Genomic DNA, 8,600 nt, shown 5'->3' with positions numbered 1-8,600 from the left:
TATTTATTTGCATCCTCTCTCTTCTTCTTTTTGTCAATCTTGCTAAGGGCCCATCAATCTTATTGATTTTCTCATAGAACGAACTTCTGGTCTTATTGATTTTCTCTATTGTTTTCATGTTTTCAATTTCATTTATTTCTGCTCTAATCTTTGTTATTTCTTTCCTTTTGCTTGCTTTGGGATTTGTTTGCTGTTCTCCAGTTCTTCCAAGTGGACAGTTAATTCCTGCATTTTTGCCTTTTCTTCTTTTCTGATATAGGCATTTAGGGCAATAAATTTCCCTCTTAGCACTGCCTTTGCTGCGTCCCATAAGTTTTGATATGTTGTGTTTTCATTTTCATTCGCCTCGAGGTATTTACTAATTTCTCTTGCAATTTCTTCTTTGACCCACTTGCTGTTTAAGAGTGTGTTGTTGGGCCTCCACATATTTGTGAATTTTCTGGCACTCCAACTATTATTGATTTCCAACTTCATTCCTTTATGATCCGAGAAAGTGTTGTGTATGATTTCAATCTTTTTAAATTTGTTAAGACTTGCTTTGTGACCCAGCATATGGTCCATCTTTGAGAGTGATCCATGAGCACTTGAGAAAAAGGTGTATCCTGCTGTTGTGGGATGTAATGTCCTATAAATGTCTGTTAAGTCTAGCTCATTTATAGTAATATTCAGATTCTCTATTTCTTTATTGATCCTCTGTCTAGATGTTCTGTCCATTGATGAGAGTGGTGAATTGAAGTCTCCAATTATTATGGTATATGAGTCTATTTCCCTTTTCAGTGTTTGCAGTGTATTCCTCACATATTTTGGGGCGTTCTGGTTCGGTGCATAAATATTTATGATTGTTATGTCTTCTTGTTTAATTGTTCCTTTTATTAGTATATAGTGTCCTTCTTTGTCTCTTTTAACTGTTTTACATTTGAAGTCTAATTTGTTGGCTATTAGTATAGCCACTCCTGCTCTTTTCTGGTTATTATTTGCATGAAATATCTTTTCCCAACCTTTCACTTTCAACCTATATTTATCTTTGGGTCTAAGATGTGTTTCCTGTAGACAGCATATAGATGGATCCTGTTTTTTAATCCATTCTGCCAGTCTATGTCTTTTGATTGGGGAATTCAGTCCATTAACATTTAGTGTTATTACTGTTTGGATAATATTTTCCTCTACCATTTTGCCTTTTGTATTATATATATCATATCTGATTTTCCTTCTTTCTACACTCTTCTCCATGCCTCTCTCTTCTGTCTTTTCGTATCTGACTCTAGTGCTCCCTTTAGTATTTCTTGCAGAGCTGGTCTCTTGGTCACAAATTCTCTCAGTGACTTTTTGTCTGAAAATGTTTTAATTTCTCTCTCATTTTTGAAGGACCATTTTGCTGGATATAGGAGTCTTGGTTGGCAGTTTTTCTCTTTTAGTAACTTAAATATATCATCCCACTGTCTTCTTGCTTCCATGGTTTCTGCTGAGAAATCTACACATAGTCTTATTGGGTTTCCCTTGTATGTGATGGATTTTTTTTCTCTTGCTGCTTTCAAGATCCTCTCTTTCTCTTTGACCTCTGACATTCTAACTAGTAAGTGTCTTGGAGAACGCCTATTTGGGTCTAATCTCTTTGGGGTGCGCTGCACTTCTTGGATCTGTAATTTCAGGTCTTTTATAAGAGTTGGGAAATTTTCAGTGATAATTTCTTCCATTAGTTTTTCTCCTCCTTTTCCCTTCTCTTCTCCTTCTGGGACACCCACAACACGTATATTTATGCGGTTCATATTGTCCTTGAGTTCCCTGATCCCCTGTTCAAATTTTTCCATTCTTTTTCCTATAGTTTCTGTTTCTCTTTAGAATTCAGATGTTCCATCCTCCAAATCACTAATTCTATCTTCTGTCTCTTTAAATCTATCATTGTAGGTATCCATTGTTTTTTCCATCTTTTCTACTTTATCCTTCACTTCCATAAGTTCTGTGATTTGTTTTTTCAGTTTTTCTATTTCTTCTTTTTGTTCAGCCCATGTCTTCTTCATGTCCTCCCTCAATATATCGACTTCGTTTTTGAAGAAATTTTCCATTTCTGTTCGTATATTCAGCATTAGTTGTCTCAGCTCCTGTATCTCATTTGAACTATTGGTTTGTTCCTTTGATTGGGCCATATTTTCAATCTTCTGAGCATGATCCATTATCTTCTGCTGGCGTCTGGGCATTTAGTCAGATTTCCCTAGGTGTTGGACCCACCAGGTTGTAAGATTTTTCTGTGAAATCTCTGGGTTCTGTTTTTCTTATCCTGCCCAGTAGGTGGCGCTCATGGCACACGTTTGTCTGCCGGTCCCACCAGTAAAAGGTGCTATGGGTCCTTTAACTTTGGAAAACTCTCGCCGTGGGGGAGGTTCGCCAGCCGAAGCGGCTTGGAAGAGTGCCAGCTGGCCCGGGGGTCCGAACGCGGGGAGGGTCGCCGGCTGCCGCAGCCCGGGAGAGCACCCGTCCGAATTTCCTAGTTGGCCCGGGGCGCCAAGCGTGGCGGGAGGGCGCCAGCTGCCGTGGCCGGGGAGAGTGCACCGTTCCCAGCCGGACCGGGGAGTCATGTGTTTGGAAGGGACCCCCCCGGTCACTGTTCTCCGTGGCCTGTGGATTTCTGATCCAATTCTCTCAGTTGGTCCGGGGGGCTGCGCGTGGTGGGGGCGCCAGCTGCTGCAGCTTGAGGGGACCGCCTGCCCAATTCTGCCAGCTGGCCCGGGAAGGAGGAGGGGAGGGACTCCAGCCACTTGCCGCCCCGCCCGGGAAACCCGCGCCCCTCGGCGATCTCACCGGAGCGTGTTCTCCCAGCCAGTCAACCGTTCCAGGATGGGGTACGCTGTCTTTTTGATCTCTGTCATGGCTCCGGGAGCTGTTCTGTATCGTTTCTACTCCCCTAGTAGCTGTTCTGGAGGAGGAAAGGTGAGGATGGCAAGGCTGTCAAGGACGGTGGCGGAGGAGCCGGTGAAGGCGGAAGAGGGCATGGTGGTGGTTGGAGAGCCGCCGGAGTAGGAGGAGAAAGGGAAGGATAAGATGGCGGATGGAGCGCTGCCGGAGCAGGAGGGGAAAGAGAAGGGCCAGATGGCGGTGGGAGCGCCGCCGGCGGAGAAAGGGAAGAGGAGGGCCGGATGGTGGCGGGAGCGCGCCGGCAGAGAAAGGGGAAGAGGAGGGCTGGATGGCGGCGGGAGCACCGGCGGAGAAAGGGGAAGAGGAGGGCCGGATGGTGGCGGGAGCGCCGCTGGCGGAGCTAGAGGTGTTTCTTGAGGGACAGAAAACAGTGGGGCCAAGTGCATGTTATATAAACATGGCAAAAGCTTCACATTTAAAAAGAACAACAAACAACAGCAATTCCTTCTGCCTCCACCTCTCCCTACTACATGATAGTCACCATTCCCCCCTACACCCACTCCCCTTCTTTTGGTTTTGAACCTCTAATGAAAGTTTGAAAATGAATCCAAAAAGAACACAACATTGAAAACAGTATGAATGTGAATCTCACTAAATCTTCAAATCTGGTCTAGTGCAAATTTTGTTTAAACTATTTTACCTTTTTACAAGCTCAAATTTCTTGGGTTCATATACTTGCTATAAAGTCTTGGCAAAAAAAATTCTTCAGATTCAACTATTTTGGCTATAATATTTCTAACAAATACAGATTAACTTCTATTTTAAGTGGAAAAATACTTAAATTACTCATTATAATTAAATATAGTTTAAAGATTCAATCACTGCTTTCATGTAATAACTTCTGGTTTTTCATAAAATGCTGACACATTCATTGAAAATTTTTTTCACATAACAAATCATTTGTTTTCAATTTCAAAAAATGTATAAAGGATTACTCCAAAGAATGATTCCATTTCCCCTCTAAAACAAATTAGTACAATAACCTAGAATTTACCCCAAGATAGTTCCCTCAAACAAAACAAAACAACCCCATCAAGGATCATCGCTTACACAAAACCAAATTCATACATCAACACTCACAGGCAAATTAATCTAAATTTCCATTCTGCTGACTGAGAGCTGCTATTTAAATGGAAAGCCTTTTAATCAAGCCTAAATTAACGGAATTTAAAACAAACCCAAAACATTTCAATTGCATAACAAAAAACAGGTAAATTTTTAAGTAAAAATTACAAGTTTACTAAAACTACAAAATGAGTACTTCAAAGGACTACAGGTCAGTGGAGGGTACAATAAAGTAACTTTATAACTGAAAGAAATTATAGCTGAATTTTGCCTCCATGCAGCACTGAGATCAATGCAGAACCCCTCTCTTTTACATCTCAAACATGATCTTAATGATCACAAATTAGGTCTAATATGGTCTATGTCATCAAATGAATACACTGTGCTCACCAAATAGTTAATGTAGTGTCACATGCATTTTTCTTCTTATAAGGCAATCAGAGATTGCGAATTTTATAGGACTGTGGGAAAAAAAATAGTGGTCTCTATTCTGGAAGATCAAATAAACGATAAATAATTTTGAATAAGTTAGACTGAAATATATGGCAGAAATCTATTCCCTCTTAGATGATTACGGATTTGGGATAAGACTTCATAAACTGAGGTGAAAAATTTAATAAATCACAGCATTGAACTATGACTTTTCATTGCCTTTTGCTTTCAGTAAGATTGTTTACACAAAATTCCACAGGTAGAGCAAAAAAGTATAGTTTACACATTTGTTATATACCCATAAGTGTGTCACTGAGTGTGCCACTACAGAATTAAATAAAAGTTTGATTTCTAAAGCATGACAAAGCTATGAAATGACTCAGAGGAGAGACCCTCCTTAAACCTACAGCCTGAGATCAAATGCTTTCAGAGCACAGAGGTGCACATGCAGTCAGTCAAAGGAACATTTCAAGATAAGTAATTATTCTTTCTCTGTCACTATTCTAAAAGAGGTGGTTATTTATTTCCAGGAGCCATTTGTACAGTAAGCCCAATCTAAAAAGGTTATTTGGGGAAAAGATCATTTTTGTCACAGTCCACTATCATAGGTTTTCTTCCCAAATCTTGTTTAGTCTTCTAAATCAGTGGATTCGACAATTCAATTGCTATGTGGCTTTTTAGGGTCACCCATAGCCAGTTGTTGCCCTATGTTTCCTACTGTTACACCTCCTGAGAAAAATATACATGGGAGCCAAGAACGAATACAGAGAAAATTTGGGGACGCCTACTGTTCTAGCTTGCTAACTGTTGGAATGCTATATACCAGGAACGAATGGCTTTTAAAAGGGGGAATTTAATAAGTTGTTAGTGTACAGTTCTAAGTGAGAAAATGTCCTAATTAAACAAATCTATAGAAATTTCCAATCACAGGCATCCAGCGAAAGATACCTTGGTTCAAGAAGGCCGATGAAGTTCAGGGTTTCTCTCTCAAGTGGAAGGCACACAGCAAACACAGTCAGGATTTCTCTATCGGCTGGAAGGGCATATGGCGAACACAGCTTCATCTGCTAGGTTTGTCTCCTGGCTTCTGGTTTCATGAAGCTCCCTGGGAGGTGTTTTCCTTCTTCATCTCCAAGGTGCTGGCTAGAGGACTCTCTGCTTCATGGTGCTGCAGCATTCTCTGCTCTCTCTGAATCTCTTTCACTCTCCAAAATGTTTCCTCTTTTATAGGACTCCAGAAACTTAGCAAGACCCACCCAAATGGGTGGAGACATGTCATCGTCTAATCCAGTTTAACAACCACTCTTGATTAAACCACATGTCCAGGGGGATGATCTGATTATAGTTTCAAACATACAGTATTGAATAGAGATTATTCTGCCTTTATGAAATGGGATTTTGATTAAAACATGGCTTTTCTAGGGGAAAACCAGTACATGTACTAATAAACTCCTTTACATAGGAGAAGCTGAATGATCAAAGTGGCTAGAAATGCTATACCAAGCCCAAGACCATTTCTTTTTTTTTTTTTAAATTAAATCACACATCCCATGTGATTTTTTAAAAATCTTGTCTAATTTTTCTTTAAAAAATATTTTATTGACAAAACAACATAAAAACACAAACATTCTTGACATACAAACATTCCATACATGGTTTACAATCAGTGGCTCACAATATCATCACATAGTTGTATATTCATCACCACGATAATTTTTTTTAGAACATTTGCATCACTCCAGAAAAAGAAATAAAAATAAAAAAGAAAAGATTCGTACATACCATAGCTCTTACCACTCCCTCTCATTAACCACTAGTATTTCCATCCACCCAATTTATTTTAACCTTTGTTTCCCCTATTATTTGTTTATTTTTATTCATATTTTTTTACTCATCTATCCACACCCTAGATAAAGGGAACATCAGACACAAGTAAGCATTATATCTTCATACGATCATCTTCAAGAAATAAGGCTACTGGAGCACAGTTCTTCAATTTCAGGTTCCTCCCTGTTCTAGTTTGCTAGCTGCCAGAATGCAATATATCAGAAACAGAACGGCTTTTAAAATGGGGAATTTAATAAGTTGCTATTTAAAGTTGTAAGGCCAAAAAAAGTCCCTATTAAAATGTCCGATCAAAGGCATCCAGGGATAGATACCTTGGTCAAGAAGGCCAATGAAGTTCAGGGTTTCTCTCTCAAGTGAGAAGGCACATGATGAACACAGTCAGGGTTTTGCTCTCATCTGGAAGGACACATGGTGAACACGACGTCATCTGCTAGCTTTCTCTCCTGGCTTCCTGATTTATGAAGCTCCCTGGTAGGTGTTTTCCTTCTGCATCTCCAATGGTTGCTGGCTGGTGGACTCTGCTTTTCGTGGCTACATCATTCTGCTCTCTCGGAATCACTCACTTTCTCCAAAATGTTGCCTCTTTTATAGTATTCCAAATAAACTAATCAAGACCCACCCAAGTGGGTGGAGACACGTCTCCACCTAATCCATTTTAACAACCATTCTTGATCACTTAAGATCACATCAAGACCTTTTTTTCCTTCTATTTTTTTATGAAAAATAACATATATACAAAAAACCTATAAATTTCAGAGCACAGCACCACAATTACTTGTAGAACATATGTCATGGTCAGGTTCATGTGTCAACTTGGCCAGGTAGTGGTACCTGTTTGTCTGGTTGGGCAAGTGCTGGCCTGTCTGTTGCCATGAGGACATTTCATAGAATTAAATCATGATCACATTGGCTGCATCCATGGCTGATTCCATTTGTGATCTGCCAAGGGGAGTGTCTTCTGCAATGAGTGATGCTAAACCTAATCACTGGAAGCCTTTTAAGGAGGATTCAGAAGAGACAGGCTCTCTTCTTGCTTTGGCTGGTTAGCCTCTCCTGTGGAGTTTGTCCACACCCTTCATTGGAATCATCAGCTTCAGAGCCTGCCCTATGGATTTTGGACTCTGTGTTCCCATGGTTACATGAGACACTTATAAATTTTATATATAAGGGTATTTCCTGTTGATTCTGTTTCTCTAGAGAACCCTAACTAATATAGCTTGGTATCAGGAGTGGTTCTTAAGACACAGAATCTTAAAAAATGAGTTTTTACAATTGGTTTTTGTTCTAGTTTGCTAGCTGCTGGAATGCAACACACGAGAGACGGACTGGCTTTTAATAAAAGGGGATTTATTTTGTTGGTTCTTCAGAGGAAAGGCAGCTAACTTTCCACTGAGGTTCTTTCTTACATGGAAGGCACAGGATGGTCTCTGCATCTCCAAAGGCCTGGGCTGAGCTGCTAGTACTGAGATGAGGAATGCCTAGCTGCTTAGCTGTGCTAAGTTGCGATCTCTCATTTAAGCACCAGCCAATTAAGTCAAATGTCACTCATTGCAGCAGACATGCCTCCTAGCCGACTGCAGATGTAATTAGCAACAAATGAGGTTCATGTACCATTGGCTTATGTCCGCAGCAACAAGACTAGGTATCCTCACCTGGCCAAGTTGACAACTGAATCTAACTAACACAGTTTTCTACTCTGACTGGACTCGAAGACATTAAGGACTCTGATTCCTGTAATGAGAATGATACTGTCAATCCATGGAGTGAGTTGGGAAAAGAGATAGTCAAGATATCACCATTCAATTCTTCTAATGCTTTGTTTTTACGAAGCCAGGCTCTTGGGGGATAATGTTTTTGACACCTTTAAGGAGTTTTGTGGAAATAGGAGGTATAGAGCTATTGGCTGGTTGTTGTTAAATATACTGGATACATTAATGAGTGAAAGGGATGGGTTTAAGGCTTAAAATGAGAAGCTTAAGTGCCATCTGACAGATGTAGAGGTTTCTATGAGTGCCCTGATGGAAAATTTTATTTATCGTAGCCGTAGACTTGAGATCTCTGAAAATCAGACTCAGAATCTTATTGTTAGAGTAGCAACTTTACAATGTAAACTGAAATCTCAATCTTACATGATGTCTGTCATTAAAGTGAGGGCATTGAATGGAAAGGAGTGGGAATCTTCTCTAGATAACCCTGTAATAGTCTGCCCTGAGGACATAGCTGCCCCACCTCCAACCTGCCTTGAGGAATTGGCCACCCAACCTCCACTGGAAGGGATTAGCCCTAGAGTGATTAATCCTGTTTCACTAGATGAAACTGCAAATGAATGCCCTAAAGCAAATGGC

Source organism: Tamandua tetradactyla, chromosome 5, assembly GCF_023851605.1.
Source record: "Tamandua tetradactyla isolate mTamTet1 chromosome 5, mTamTet1.pri, whole genome shotgun sequence".
NCBI lineage: Eukaryota > Metazoa > Chordata > Mammalia > Pilosa > Myrmecophagidae > Tamandua > Tamandua tetradactyla.
Note: the sequence above shows the minus strand (reverse complement) of the source record.